Here is a 16,302-nt window from a genome sequence, read left to right as displayed (position 1 = left end):
AGAATCAGCGTCAGGAAAACGAGCCACATGTCCATACAGCCGCAACTGACGCTCACGGACTATGCAGGTAACAAATCTCATCCGAGTTTCTCTCAGCAACCGCTTGTTGGACACAAAATCCGACCAGCGATAGCCAATGATTCTCCAAAGAGACCTGGTACCAAAGGAATTAAGTCTCCGTCTCAGATCCTTGGTCAGAGTCCAAGTCTCGCATCCGTATAGCAAGACTGGAAGTACCAAGGACCTGAAGACTCGGACTTTAGTCCTCCCGCACAGGTACCGGCAGCGCCACACCCCATGATCCAGTGAATCCATGACTCCCCAGGCCCGACCCAGACGTCTATTGACCTCTGACTCGCAGCCAGCAGAGACATGAATATCACTGCCAAGGTAAGTGAATCTCTCCACGACCTCAACATCCTCACCACAAACAGACACAGACAGGACAGCAGCATCCAAGATGTCACCGAAAGCCTGGATCTTAGTTTTGACCCAAGAATCCTGTAATCCCAGCGGCCCCGACTCCTCATTCAGCACCTTGAGGGCCCCCAAAAGGATATCTAAAGACTTCACAAAGATGACTGCATCATCTGCAAAATCAAGGTCCGAGATCTTGACATTCCCAAACGAAGCACCGCAGCTAGATCTCTCCGACATCCTCCCTAAAATCCAGTCCATACAAGTGTTGAAAAGTGTGGGGGCCAGTACACCCCCCTGACGTACTCCAGTAACAACTGGAAATAAGTCAGAGATGGTACCACCACACTTCACAGCACTCTCAGTACCAGAGTAGAGTTCAGACATCAGATCGATCAGTTTTGGTGGCACCCCACGAAGACCAAGAATCCTCCAGAGGACATCCCGATTCACTGAATCAAATGCTTTACAGAGATCAACATAGGCTGCAAGCAGCCCCTGCCGAAACTCTCGTCTGCATTCGGTGAGGACACGAAGGGCAAGGATACGGTCAATCGTTGACCTCTTTGGTGTAAAGCCTGACTGCTCTGGACGCTGGTGCTCAAGCAGATGGTGGTGAACCCTATCAAGAATTATCCGAGCAAAGACCTTGCCCGGCACTGAGAGCAGCGTCACCCCTCGGTAGTTGTTGCAGTCTTGGCGATCACCCTTCCCTTTCCAGAGAGGGACAACAAGGCCCCTCTTCCAGTCAGTTGGGATGATGCCTGTGTTCCAGGCAGAGCACAAATCTGCATGCAATGACACGAGTGCAGCATTTCCACCAGCCTTGAGAGGTTCGGCATGGATGCCACATATCCCTGGAGCTTGGTCTTGTGGTGGTCTTGAAGGCACTCCACAACTCTTCAGGACCCCCCAAAGCACCCAGACCCCCCAAGTGTCCACTCAGCCTGTTCGCAAACTCCTCAGCTACTCTCTCATCCCTGAGCTTGCCAACATCCAGCCCAGGCTGGGATGATACCATTCTCCAGGATTTAAGGTGCAGCTTTATAGTTGCTACAACAAGCCTGTGGTCAGTATTGAGGAACTGAGCACTCCGGTAGACCCTGCAGTTCTGGATCATCCTCCAACGACCGTCAATGAAGACATGGTCAATCTCCTTTGCCACACCGCCAGCGTTGGAATACCAAGTCCAGCGATGAGCTTGTGGGCGCTGAAACCATGAACCAGCCACCCTAAGTCCATGACTTCTTGCAAAGTCAAGGAACTTAGTGCTATTCTGGTTCATAGTTCCTGACCCATGGGGACCAACACACACCTCATAACCATCCCTATCAGTCCCAGTCGATGCATTGAAATCCCCCAAGACTAGAAGTGTATCTCGTCTGGGGCACTGATCAACCACAGACTCGAGCGTGGCATAGAATGCATCCTTCACGGTGAGATCACTCGCCTCAGTCGGAGCATAAACAGAGACCAGGGAAATGACACCTGAGGAGTGACGAATCCTTAATCTCATAATACGCTCGTTGACCGGTGTTACCTCTATTATCATTGGGGTCAGCTTATTGGACACAGCTACAGCAACTCCTTGGGTATGGTAACCATCAGAGCGACCAGACCAATAGTCGGTGTAACCACCCACCATTATCTCGCCGCAATCCAGTCTCCGAACCTCAGAGAGAGCTGCAATCCCGATGTCCAAATGCTTGAGCTCAGATGATAACAGAGACAGGTGATCATCCTCTCTTAGGGATAGGACATTCCAGGCACCCACCCGAAGGGACCGCCTCAGGTTAACCCAAGGAGACTGCCGTCTGGTGGACGACACCTCAGCACCACTCCGACATGCTCTCCCGCAATCTGACCCAGGGATGTTACCCCGTGGTTTCCCTGCTATCATCAAAGATCGGGGGTCCCGAAGGCTTTGCCCCAATCTCGTCATCCGGTGAGCTGCCCTGCGAAGGGAAGCTGCACAGGAGGTACTCCCACGGAGTGGGTTTTCAGATTTTTTTGCGTTTTGCGGAATGAAGGGTTTTACAGTGGCCGGAGTGCAAATCCTGCCACCAACCTCCTAATGAAAGTAACTCAACTGCAGGAGGACGTCCGCAGACACAGTTGGGCACTAGATATGGATGACGGTTGGCTCACAAAGAGCTCCTCCGCCCTTTGACAGGTTTTGTTTTTAATCCTGCTGGGTGTCCATATCAAAACACCCTCCTCACCAGAAAACCTGGTGGGGGAGACGGTTTAGTCGCCGACAACACGACCATGGAACAGGTTAGTACAGGTTTACATGGTACCTGTAGCAGGTCACAGATCGAACCTGACCTGACATCGAGAGGATGGTTCCTCAGTGTGTGACACCAACTGTCAAACATGGAGGTGGAAGCATGATGATCTGGGGCTCTTTTGCTGGATCCAGAGTCCGCGACTTGCACAGAGTGTCTGGCACCCAGAACCAAAAGTGCTACCACAGAATTCTGCAGCGCCATGCAATACCCTCTGGTCTTTGCCTAGATGGTCAGGGGTTCATCCTACAGCAAGATAACGACTCAAAACATACCTCCAGGCTGTGTCAGAACTACCTTCGAAGAAAGGAACAAAACGGTAGGCTTCAAATCATGGAATGGCCAGCACAGTCTCCAGAGTTAAACCCCATCGACCTGGTTTGGGAAGAACTGGACAGAAGGGTGGAAGCAAAGCAACCTACAAGTGCAACACATTTGTGAGAACTTCTGCAACAGTGTTGGGAAGAACATTCTGAACAATATTTGATTTCCATTGCAGAAAGAATGCCACGAGTATGTTCAGCTGTTATATTTGCAAAAGGTGGCGATATCATCACGCGATAAACTAAATCACGCGATATCAGACTAAATCACACAATATCAAACTAAATCACACGATATCAAACTAAATCACGTGATATCAAACTAAATCACGCGATATCAAACTAAATCACACGATATCAAACGAAATCACACGATATCAAACTAAATCACACAATATCAAACTAAATCACACAATATCAAACTAAATCACACAATATCAAACTAAATCACGCGATATCAGACTAAATCACACAATATCAAACTAAATCACACAATATCAAACTAAATCACACAATATCAAACTAAATCACACAATATCAAACTAAATCACGCGATATCAGACTACATCACACAATATCAAACTAAATCACACGATATCAGACTAAATCACACAATATCAAACTAAATCACACAATATCAAACTCAATCACACAATATCAAACTAAATCATGCGATATCAGATGACATCACACAATATCAAACGAAATCATACAATATCAAACGAAATCACACAATATCAAACTAAATCACACAATATCAAGCTAAATCATGCGATATCAGACTACATCACACAATATCAAACTAAATCACACAATATCAAACTAAATCACACAATATCAAACGAAATCACACAATGTCAAACTAAATCACACAATGTCAAACGAAATCACACAATATCAAACTATATCACACAATGTCAAACTAAATCACACAATATCAAACTAAATCACACAATGTCAAACTAAATCACACAATGTCAAACTACATCACACAATGTCAAACTACATCACACAATGTCAAACTAAATCACACAATATCAAACTAAATCACGCGATATCAAACTAAATAACGCGATATCAAACTAATTCACATAATATCTTTGCTGAGTCAAAAATTTAGATTAAATTTTGTTCAACAAAACGATTCCATTTCTTTTTTATCTGCAATTGTTTGTTTGTTCTCAGCTTTCATTTCACACTGCATTGAAACATTAAACTGCTTAAATTTCAGTAAAAACTGGAAAATGGGGGTGTTCTTACACTTTTGACCGGTCGTGTTCGATATATATATATATATATATATATATATATATATATATATATATATATATATATATATATATATATATATATATATATATATATATATATATATAGATATATGAATATACTGTATGTTGTTTATTCTGTTTATTGTCTACATTCTTCAGTAATGCTGTTCTTCTTGTCTACATTATCAACCGATGGAGTGAAATTATCAACAAATAGAGTGAACCCAAATAAATAATTTCAAACTATTTATTTTAACCAGTTAATATGCAGATATTTTAAGTGTGACAAATTTTAATGCAGACACATTGATGTCATTTTCTTCAATCAACACCAGCTATTCATGCAATTTCTTCTTGACAATCACAAAATGTGCTGGAAGGATAGCCTTGAGGTCTCCACACTCTTCTTTAAGCTATCAAACCTGGATTTGAATTTTGGCGCAGCTATAAATTGTCTTCTTCTTGTCTTGTATGCAGGGCAAGGTATCAATGGTTGTATCATTCATCTGATGGACGTTTAACTGGGTGTCCTGTCTGCCAGCATTAGTTGGTGGATGTTTAAGATCGCACGGTGTCCTTTGCAAAGAGTAGGTGAGCTATCTCAGCCAAATTCCTGCACACTCTTTCAGGCTGGAGTTTCTACCTCTCTAGGATTGAAACACAAGCCATTAAACTGCATTGTCAGAACCGGCACTGTTTATTGAATTGTACATAATGAATGATTCATGTATATTAAAATTCGTTTTTTCATTCTCTGTGGAAGTGCAAAGATTTTTCGGACCAAATTTACCTAAATCTGTGTTAAGTTTCCACGACATGCTGAATACACATGAAACAGCAAATGTGAGACACAAACAGATGAGTGGATCAATTATTAGGCATTTCTCATTATCTGGAGCTCCAATGGAGATCAAAAGGCTCAAAAGGGAGACCGTGAGTGCCAGGAGGAAAAGCACAATGACACATCCATCAGTGTCCTTCATCACAGGTTGGTCTCTCCCATGAAAGAGGATAATTCCCACAATCAATATCATCAGAAAGCCCAGCAATGTGAAGCTGAGAATAACCAAGGCTGCAGAGTTCGTGAATGCAAGGTAATCTTCAGGCATGGGTATGCAGCCATTTTTATTTTCATTGGACCAATAATAAGTTGGACAGTTGAAGCACTCTGGGGAATCTGGAGAAATAGTGAAAACCTAGAGGTTAATTTAAGTGATGATATGATCACAAATTCAGTAGAGAGCAAAATAAGAAAATAAATTGAGAAAGAAAATGAAAGATTGGATCGGAACAAAAATAGAGGGAAGTCGATTTGGTGAGGAAAGAAATTGAAAAGACACCTGGATAAGAGAAAGGGAGTGAAAGGAGTGCGTAAGGTCAGACTGAAATACCAATTTTTTTGTTATGCTTGAAAAAAACTTATCCCAGGTGCAAGTTCAATCAATCGAGTAATGTAAGTGGACCTTAAGTGGACCAGGTACAGGTACAGCCTGACAAGGGCACAGGGCACAGAATGCAGAAATATTCTTCCATCCATTAAGCTTGCCTTTGCCAGCAAGCACACAGGCACGGCACAGCCATGCGTGGTTTGTCGTTGACACGTCGTCATTGAAGTGTGTATGATAATTTTGAGCTTCTAATACAATATTTCCACTTTTCAGATCTGGCAACACTGTACGAAGGCTTTCGGCCTGCACACAGCAGCACGGTTTGCCATATCATCATAGAAGTGTGATGTAGCACTGTTCAAACCCGCTGTCGTACTTCATCGCAAGCACACACACAGTCACCATGTGTAGCTGTGTGCGTGCCTGTGAGCTTAAAAACGTCAACTATATCAACGTCGTGGCATAAGACTGGGCGGTTTAACAAAATTGACCACAGAAAAAGACGTAACTTTGATGAAAAGAGATGTAATTCAAAGCCTGGGTACATATTGTTGTGGGGCCGGTGCATCGGCCGCGAGCCGACCGCTCTGATGGAGACGCGAGCCGGCTCGGTTCGACCGATCGCCTGGAATATAGATCGATGCCCGGATAAGTCCGAAACCGACAGGTCCTTGTGCAAGAACCGTGAAGGGCCAATTTTTCCACCACATGGTACAGAGTTATTTGCCAATTCTTCAAAATACCTCGAGATCACGTGGCGATCTACCGAGCCTCCACACCCTCGACGGAACTCATAAGAAACAAGCCGCTTAAGCGAGCCTGTCCCGTGCACGATTCCGAGCGGCTTAATCGCCGAGAACCGTCGGTCCGAATGTCCCCCTTTTACGGCAAACCAATGGCCTTCTAATTCCAAACACACAACATGCTCAGTCAATGAAAGAATCGATGCGACGAGCTGAAAACATTTAACAATTGGGGTTTATTTTACAATAATCGGGGAACTAGGGAAGCACGTAAGAGCAGAACTTTTCCGACTATACCAAATGCAATGCAATCATTTACAGCACACAAAGCACTTAACAGTTCTCTACTTGTTAGACGGGCCCACGGACACATGTACGCATACACATACACACACACACACCCAAGAAATGGTGGCTGATGCCTTTAATACGGACTTCAGCTCGGAGGGACAGATGAGCTGAAACCCAGAACCTATCTCGAACCTCTCCACCTTGTGTGGTCTTCAAGCTGTTCGGACCCGGGCTCCAGCGAGAGTGAGCTGGATCCAATCAACGTGAGCTGCGATCCTTCCCGAACTCCAGCGGATCCCCTCGCGCTCCGGACCATGTGCTGGTGAGACAAAACACCGAGCCTTCCTGAAGATGCCATCGCTTTCCAAGTAGAGCCAGCCGAACCAAGATGAGGCCACGAAGCAGAACAAAGGCCAAACCAAGATAACTCAGAACCAGCACGACCCTTTGAACCACCGGCTGCACAGCCAACTCGAAGAAACACCAGCAGAACCACAACCTCGAACCAGCTCGACCCCTTGAACCAGGTCGACACTCCTTGACCACCAGGACGAAGAAGAACCACGACAACCAACCAGCCACAACCCCCTCGACTACTCCCCCGATGAACAACTCTCCTACTCGAGCCAAGCAGTGTCCCTTTTTTTATCCCTCTCGGCCCCCTCCCTGCTCCCGGCGTGACTCATGCCCTCGTGCACCATCCCCCTGCGCAACCACGGGTGGGAGGGAGTTGTTTACGTCATTGCATCACAGAGTGGGAGGGTTCTTCTTCCTCTTTGCAGAGGAGGGGGGAGGGTCGTTCTTCTTTGTGTTCTGATCGAACCCTAACTATTAAAATGAATCACTACATTTAGTCGATTTTTACCCATTAAACAATGGAAGGCGAGCTATCTATGGAACACGTATTTAACGAGATAACTGAGCTGAAAGGACCTGAATGATGAGTGTGATAATGGTTTCCAGATTCGAAACAATATTGTTGGACAACGTAACATCAAATCAATGTAAATGGGGACAACTGAAATCGATGTATACTTGGATTCCAGTTTTGTATTTTTAAATAATTTTCTGAAATTTTAAGAATTTGTTTTTCACTTGGAAGTTGTGGGTTACGATGTGGAAATATAAGTGTAAAAAGACTGATTTAATGCAATTTAATTCCAGGCTATGAAGCAACAAAAGGTGAAAATTTTTGAAAGGCGGTGTAGAATTTCTATAGGCACTCTCAGTATATTATACTTTGTACATTCTTCATTTGAGGTACTAGTGCGTGCCCGTAAGTGCGTGGCCGTACGTGCAAAAAAAAAAAAAAAAAAACTTTCAAACCGCGTGCCAGAAACAACAACCACACAGGCCGTTCCTTCGCTCTCGCGTGCCCGTATGTGCGTGGCCATACATGCATAGCCAGCCGTACATGCAAAAAAAATAAAACTTTCAAACCGCGTGCCAGAAACAACAACCACACAGGCCGTTCGTTCGCTCCCGCGTGCAAGTACGTGCGTGGCCGTACATGCAAAAAAAATACTTTCAAACAACGACACAGGCCATTCCTTCGCTCTAGTAAACGACGACGAGATTGGGGCATTGTTTCTATCTATAAATGCGCATAACAAATCGAGAAATTATTAGAATCCAGTAAGTCATCACTCTGGAAGTCCATACATTGTAACCCGTAATGGGGAACGCTGCTGAGGATCTCTTCCCCAACGGCCACGCCTACGCAGCAACATGTCCTGTCATTGGTAACGAAATGGCGCCCTTTCTCCATCGGCCACGCCTACGCAGCAACATGTCCTGTCATTGATTTGGTAAATAAATGGCCATAACTTGGGAACCACTTTGTCTCATTAATATCAAAGCTTGAAAAGGCACATCCTCAGGTCCCCAGCAATACACCTGGCAAGTTTCAATGAGATCGGACCAGTGGTTGTTGAGAAACAGCGGTCACACACACACACACACACACACACACAGACACACACAGACACACACACACACACACACACACACACACACACACACACACACACACACAGACAGACACACAGAGATTGCTGGAATTACAGATAGATGATTATGATTTTAAATCGATTAAGATTCGAATTTCCAGGAAACTTTGCTCCACATGACTTGACAAAAAGTGGTCTTTTTTCATTGCAATTATCATAATGCCACGGTATTACAAGCGGGAAACTGACCATAGGCTTGTACCCAAAGATGTCAATTTTGCCGAATGGTACGCTTTCTGGCACGACCAAAAGTACTCAGGTTGGGATCGTCTTTCCGATTTATTTTGAAAGGCTTGATATTCATTAATGATTTCCTGTTTATGCTTGCTTCCTTGTATTACTGGAGGACATTTATCAAGGAATAGACAAACAATGATTTGTGTTTAATCGTAACCTACAATGATGGAAAGTATACGTCCAAATGTTCTCCATATATGCTTCTCGCGAGGCATTTATTTGACTTTTAATGAATTTGTAACTTAGCGCTTTATTACATCACATCCATCCAATATGGACACTTCTAAATTTGCTTGTAGTCACAACTTTGTGGAAGTTTTTGTTTCATACAACATTTCAACTTTAATGTTCTTTATTGTTCTTTTTTGTGTCCCATGTCTCCCGACCTGGTCCCATTTTTCCAAAAATTGGCCTTGACCCAGAACTCGGCAAGTCCAGCCAAATGTTATTTAAGTTATATATTTTGTAGGGTAAGACCATGGCTTTATTTGACAATGAAATATTCGCTGAAAAGTATGAAAAGTATTAGCCAAAAAGAACACAAAATGCGATTGTAACGTTGCTTTGTATCAGTAAGTGAGTGTGTTCACACCGGTTTTCAGATCTGCTGTAATCTGCAGACACTGATAAGTTTCAACGTTCTAAATGGTCTGTCCTGTTATTGTGCAAATTTTTAATGATATAGGAATTGCTTATAAGCAAGTACAATATCATCCACAAGACACTTCAAACAGAGATAAAGGCTGTTGACCCATCTTGATTGTTCCAGAAAAATATTTCAGCATACACATCCATTGCAATTAGTGCTTGTGATACAATTAACCTTCAGCAGTGAATATACAGCTGGGTCACCCGCAAAAACTCAGTGAGGTATAAGCATCACATACCATCTATTATGTGAGTATGCTGTGCAAACTGAGCAAGAAACTTAAATGTCTGTTTTAATTTTCCACATGAACCTGGATGTGAAATCAAAGACAATGAATGGAAACTAACCTGTTCCATTGGAGTATTCTCGACTCGTGCAAACAATGCAGTCAAAGCAGCAGAATGGTTTCCCTTTACGTGCAACCTTCCGTGTTCCTTGCAAACATGGCTCACTGCACACCGACTGTGGTACCTGGAGATTTTGCATATAAAGTTGTGCAAATCCCAAAAACATTTGGTAGCAACATAAATTTAAGGTTTCAATCCTGACTTATCCAACAGTTTTTGATCTCAATCTTAATCAAATCAATCAATGTATCAAATGGTGAATGGGGGACTGTGGTACCTGAATATTTTACACATAAAGTTGTGCAAATCCCAAAAATATTTGGCAGCAACATCAATTTAAGGCTTCAAATCCTCACTTATCCTGCAGTTTTTGATCTAAGTGTTGATCAACTCAATCAATGTCTCAATTGGTGAATGGTAAATATTCTCCCTCTTGAATCTGTTCAATCTAAAGCTAAACATTATTGGCATCTCCTGTTGCACTCGTATCAGAGACAGGGCTCTAGTTGTTTTCACCAAAAAAAAGAAATCAATGATGATAATAATTAAAACTGCTGGCAATGATACCAGGGACCGAGACACCCCACTCTGATTAGATAAGTGAGTGATGACATCATTGACAACGGCATGCCGGACACGATTATGCAAAGTTTGAACTCAATCGATTGAAAAATGTAGGGGATGCATTTATAGGTATTCCTGAAATCCAATATGGCCACCATGTCACGAGACCTATGACGTCATTCTAATAATATACATCAATATAAGTGGCAGATGACAAGTGGTCCAAGTTTCAACTCGATTGAAAAATGAAGGAGATGCATTTTAAAGGTTTTCATGAATCCAATATGGCCGCGAGGTCACGTGACCTATAACATCGCTGTTAGGACATACATCAACTCAAGTGGTATACTATAAGTGGTCAAAGTTTCATGTTCCTCTGATCAACGGTCTGACCTGGAGGTTGATACAAAATTCATGAAATTATTTTCCAGTGTTAATTAAAAAACTGCTTTGTCAGCACTTTTGAATTTTGGCCACTGCACACTAATTAGGTTGAAATTTAAAAATTGGATAGAATAGTGTTATTTGCCCTCAGGTCGACTATATGTATACTAAGTTTCAACTCAATCAATCGAAAAATGAAGGAGGAGATGCAGTTTAACAGATGTCATGAAATCCAATCTGGCCGCCAGGTCAGTTCAAGCTAATTATATTTTTTTTTAAACGTTGAATTAACACCAGTTGGTATTGACTCAGCCTGTCATCCTTCTGAGGTTTACAAAACGAGTACCAGTGTACTGGGGTAATGATCATTTGGGGGTAACCTGCATCAGAGTGGCGACCCATCCAGGACTGTACTCCTTGCCAATGAAACCGCCTGTGTCCCTGTGCACCTTTATAGCACCAGAGGAGTCCATCCATTGGCACCATACTCTGTACAGAGCATCAGTGCAGCTAAAACAGTCTCTTGGACTGTGGAGCACAATCCTGACCAGGTCTCCACTCCAACACAGGATGCTCAAAAGGCTCAAACATCCCAACAAGCTGGTACCTATTTTGCCAACCTCAGAAGGATGACAGCCTGAGTCAACACCACCTGATATTAATTCAATATCTGAGCAGGACTTAAACTCAGAACCCTGGGATCCCTGGAATCCCTGGAATCCAAAGCCTGCTACCATAACCATTAAGCCAACACAATGCATGTCAAAAGGAATGGTATTATATTATTATTATTATTATTATTATTATTATTATTATCATTACTATTATTATTTTTGAACCCAAAAAATGCCGGCAGAATAATAAGATTGAAAAACAAACAGAAGAAAAACAATAGGTTTTCCCAGCCTGAAAGGTTTGGAACCCGAATAATAATTTTCCGTGGAAATAACTTCAGTATAACACAGGCGGCAGTCATTAGGTTCCATGGATTTAAAGCAAGGAGTGCACACCTTCTCATGTCGTGTCACCCCCTTCTCCCCACCCATTATCTTTTGTACCTCCATTAATCTTCCCTAACCTAACTATCTTTCTTACTTACTGGTTATTGTTACCTCCTCCACCGAAGATGAAGGAGGTTATGTTTTCACCCTTTTCTATCTGTTTGTTTGTGTACGAACTGATTAGATTTTGGTGAAGATCCGGATCCGGATCCGGCGACTAGGATTTATTAAGTGATTCTTCACCATTGAGAAATCGGATCCAAAACGAGATATAGCATGATATCTCAAAATGTTGTGAACGGATTCGAATGAAACTTGGTGGACATGTTGGGTGTGTGACAAGGACGAATTGATTCGACAAGATACAAGATTCGGATCTGGATACAATATTTTTTTTATTTTTTAAAGTGATTCTTCACCATTGAGAGATTGGGCCAAAAACGGTACAGTAATGTATCGCAGGATATTTCAAAAATGTATTGGGCCCGATATGTTCTCGTGGATCAGGCATTACGTGGTGGAGGTATGCGCTCTAGTGAGTGCCCTTCTGGTGTCTCTTTCTCTTTTAATCTTCTCTCCTTGTTTGTCCATTCTTGACTTCTTGTGTCAAACTTTTACCCCATTGTCGGAGTGGTTTTTTTTCTCTTCTGTAACAACAAACTTCCTTGAAACTAAATTTTATAAACAAAACAAACATCCTGTTACGGATCCAGGTTTTGAGGCTCGCCGTGAGGGGAAGAACTCGGGTCCCTCCTGAATTCCCGGTCCTGAGGACAGCAGGTACAGGTAACTCTGCGCACCGGCGGGTTGCAAGCAACCATGAATGACGATTGGTACTGCCAGCCCTGGTTGGGTTACACTACTCTGCATGATACCTTATAGGCCATGGGCCAGATATGGTCCACGTGCACCCACCCCCCTCCCACAACCCTTCAATCCCATATTTTTCTGAAGCCTTAGGGTCCGCTGAGCATGAATTCAACTGGTAACAGTGAAGAAACTGGGACTCACTGTGCATTTTCCAAACCATATCTGACGATACTCTCAAAATGTCAACTTTTCGTCAGTTTCACACATGAAAAAACCCCCTGACTGATAATATCTATGCTACACGCATTTACGTATCAATATTTATTTCCAGGTGACGTGTTCTGATTGAAGTGACATGATGGAAGAGCCACCAGCAAAACGAAAACGTACAAGTGGCGAACCTCCTGTGGTTCCTGTGTGCATAGTTCATATCAAGGGTTTGAAATATGGTGAATTACACTTGCTGTCAGAAGATAAGGATGGAGAAAAGAAACTGGCCAAACTGCAAGAGGTGAAAGAAATGCGACAGACACAACCTCCGTCATCTTGCCGCATGATGAAGGAAGCATGTGACCTGATCCCTGATTTGATAGGAGAGCATCATGGCTTCCACTGGCAGTGTAATAAACGTTTCACAATGAACCTTGACAAGCTGAAACGTACTGCTAGTTCATCACAGACCACAAATGTTACACAACTGTGAATGAGCCGCAGAAGTTCAAGTGACAAGATTATATTCAACCCTGACTGTATTTTCTGTGGTTCAGAGAATCGGAAAAAAGATTAAAGTTAAAGGTAGCTGGACGAGCCAGGGCCTCAGCCAGTTTGAATATGATGGATGGAAGTCAGTGCTTGAGATGGCAGAGAATAAAACTGATGATAAACTTCTTACAAGAATCAGGGGGCATGATCTCTTTGCTTATGAAGCGAAATACCACAAGAACTGTCGCATGCAATACGTGCAGAAAGCAGAGAAATGGCAAAGTATAAATCAAGAAGCAAAAATTTATCAGATAAATTTAGAAGCAGCTCATAAGAAGGCAATTGAAGCTGTATGTAAGATTGTACAGAAGGATGTATTACAAAATCTGAAAATTTTGAAGCTGTCTGATTTGAGAAAAATATACATTGACATCCTAGAAGACAGTGAACACCGTAATCCAGACTATCGGAGCCGCAAGCTTAAACACAAACTTGAAAGTCATGAACCATTTAAAGACAAGCTATCATTCTGTGACATGGGAAAGTTCTAATCATACATCTTGTTCAGCTCAGACATCGATACCCATACAGCAGTGAAGCATGCCTTCGAGTTGGCATCAATGGATATGATTGAGACCACAGGTACACAATTACAACAGTCCATTTTAGATGTTTTCTCAAAGGCACTGGATCCTAAATGGTCACCAAGTCCCTCTGATCTAATGACACTGGAAGATGTCATCCCAGATGTTCTCCAACAGCTCCTGTGCTACAATTTACTGGAAAGGCAGCACCCACTACCCCTCGAATCCAGAGACTTGTGCAATCCATAGGGCAAGACATTTGTCGCGCTGCTACCAATGGATCTTGGAAACTCTCAAAACATATCCTTATGTGTGTTTCTCTACGACATCTTTACAGGAGTGAGAAGCTCGTGACTTTTTTGAACAGGTTGGGGCATTGTGAGAGTTATTCATTTATGCTGGAACTGGAGACAGCACTCGCAGAGGCAGTGATGTAGTCATCAACACAGCTATCCAGTGAGATCATCAGGTCACCATCTGGGCCTGCTGTATTCCACTCGGAATTTGACAACTTTGATTCACTAATAAATGACCTCACAGGTAAAGGGTCAGTCCATACCGCCCATGGAATCATGCTTCAAGAAGTTGATGGTGATGATGTTGAAAAATGCCCAGAGATGCCTTTTCAAGAGAAGGGTAAAAGGCGGTCTCCACATCTGATGGACACAGTTATACTTCCTGACTGCTATATTACCAAAAGACAGAGTTCCAAGCTAAAAGTTAATCAGCTACTTTATCTAGGTTCTGGAGGAGCAATGGAGCACTCAACGAAAGTGAAAATGATTTGGATGATCATTAGGATGTTGACAAAGAACAAACCACAGGTTCCTGGCTGGTCAGGTTTCATCTCAGAGACAGGCGAGACTCCTACAAAGCTGACAACTATAGATTATTATCCAGTCATTAACCATCCCATAATGGAGTACAAAACTGTACAAGAATGCTTGCGTGCTGCGGAAGAAGCCACCAGAGAAGTTGGACAGCCTTATGTCATTACTACATTTGACTTGGGAGTTTGCATGAAGGCCGACCCATTAGTGTGGAACTCACCAGACAGGTATGAGAGCCACATAATTCTAATTGGCACATTCCACCTCGTATGTGCTTATATGAAGATGATTGCCAAAAAGGTGGCTGGGTCTGGGTTAGCAGATGTTCTCCTCGAAGCAGGACTAACCACTGGAGGATCTTTTGGTGGTGTGATATCTGGGAAGCACTATGGCAGAGCCCTACATTGTAACAAGGTTATGTTGGAATGTCTTGAAAGATTGCTCATAGAGGAGTACCTCAAAGATAAAAGCATTGATGATCTGCTCTCGTCTTTCTCTGATGAATCATCAGATAAGCTACGTGCCCGAGTGGATTCCCACAGCCAAGATACTTTGAATGCTGTCTTGATGGACAATTCCATTGTCCAATTCATAGAGCAGTATGCAGGATTCAAAAAAGGAGTCGCAAATGGACGTTTGGGGAAGACTGCCCAGCTGTGGTTGTCATACATGGACCATGTCTGTTTAATTCTATCTCACCTTGAAGCCGTAAAGACAAACTACTTTATTTTGTCTGCTGCATCCATCATTCGTATGACCTCTCTCTTCTTCAGTTTCGGTGGACAGAATTATGCAAGGTATCTGACATATTTCTCTGTGTTCATAGCTAATATAGACAACTCACACCCAGGGCAGTATCACTGATCAAGAGAGGAGCTATCAGTGTCGCACGCTCCTTTATCCCTGGCAATCGTGCAGTGGATTAAACCATGGAGGAGACCTTCATGAGGCACACGAAGTCGCATGGTGGTGCTGGAACCAGTGCAGCAGGTACATCTGGACTACTCACCAACTACCAGGCCTACCAGAGATGGGTTAGGACAACACATGCAAGGTCTCTTTAAGTTGATGCTGCACTTGGAATGGCTCACATGTTGGACAGTGGAGAGGGAACAAAGCATCGTGATACACGTCCCGACAGAGGTAATAAAAGGAGAAAAGTTGGTGAAAAGGGCCAAAGATGCCATAGGAAGTTTTCTTAATCCTTTCAATATGGAGACAAATGATAAATTGTTGATACTCTCATCAGAAAGTGCTGCATCTGATGCTGTTTCAGACGATGTTCTAAAGGCTGAAGCTGTTGGTGAAAAAGCACGGGATGAATTTATTGAAGCTCGACTGAAGAATAGTAAAGATTTCTTTGAGCCTGTGAAGAGACTGAACCTCAAAACTCTGAGTGACATGAACAAGGTATCTAAGATGAAGACAACCAAGAATAAGGTCATGCAGTACAAGCAACAGGGT

At 43.0% G+C, this 16,302-nt stretch overlaps 1 pseudogene; it reads left to right on the top strand.

Annotated features, from left to right (window-relative positions):
* The first annotated feature begins 13,077 nt into the window (after positions 1-13,077).
* On the top strand, positions 13,078-15,702 carry LOC147025030 (uncharacterized; annotated as a pseudogene).
* The last annotated feature ends 600 nt before the right edge of the window (positions 15,703-16,302 follow it).

This window comes from Eptatretus burgeri, chromosome 6 (assembly GCF_056783735.1).
Source record: "Eptatretus burgeri isolate ZD-2024b chromosome 6, Ebu_testis_v1, whole genome shotgun sequence".
In the NCBI taxonomy this organism is placed as follows: Eukaryota; Metazoa; Chordata; class Myxini; order Myxiniformes; family Myxinidae; genus Eptatretus; species Eptatretus burgeri.
Note: the sequence above shows the minus strand (reverse complement) of the source record. Positions and strands in the feature narration are given on the sequence as shown.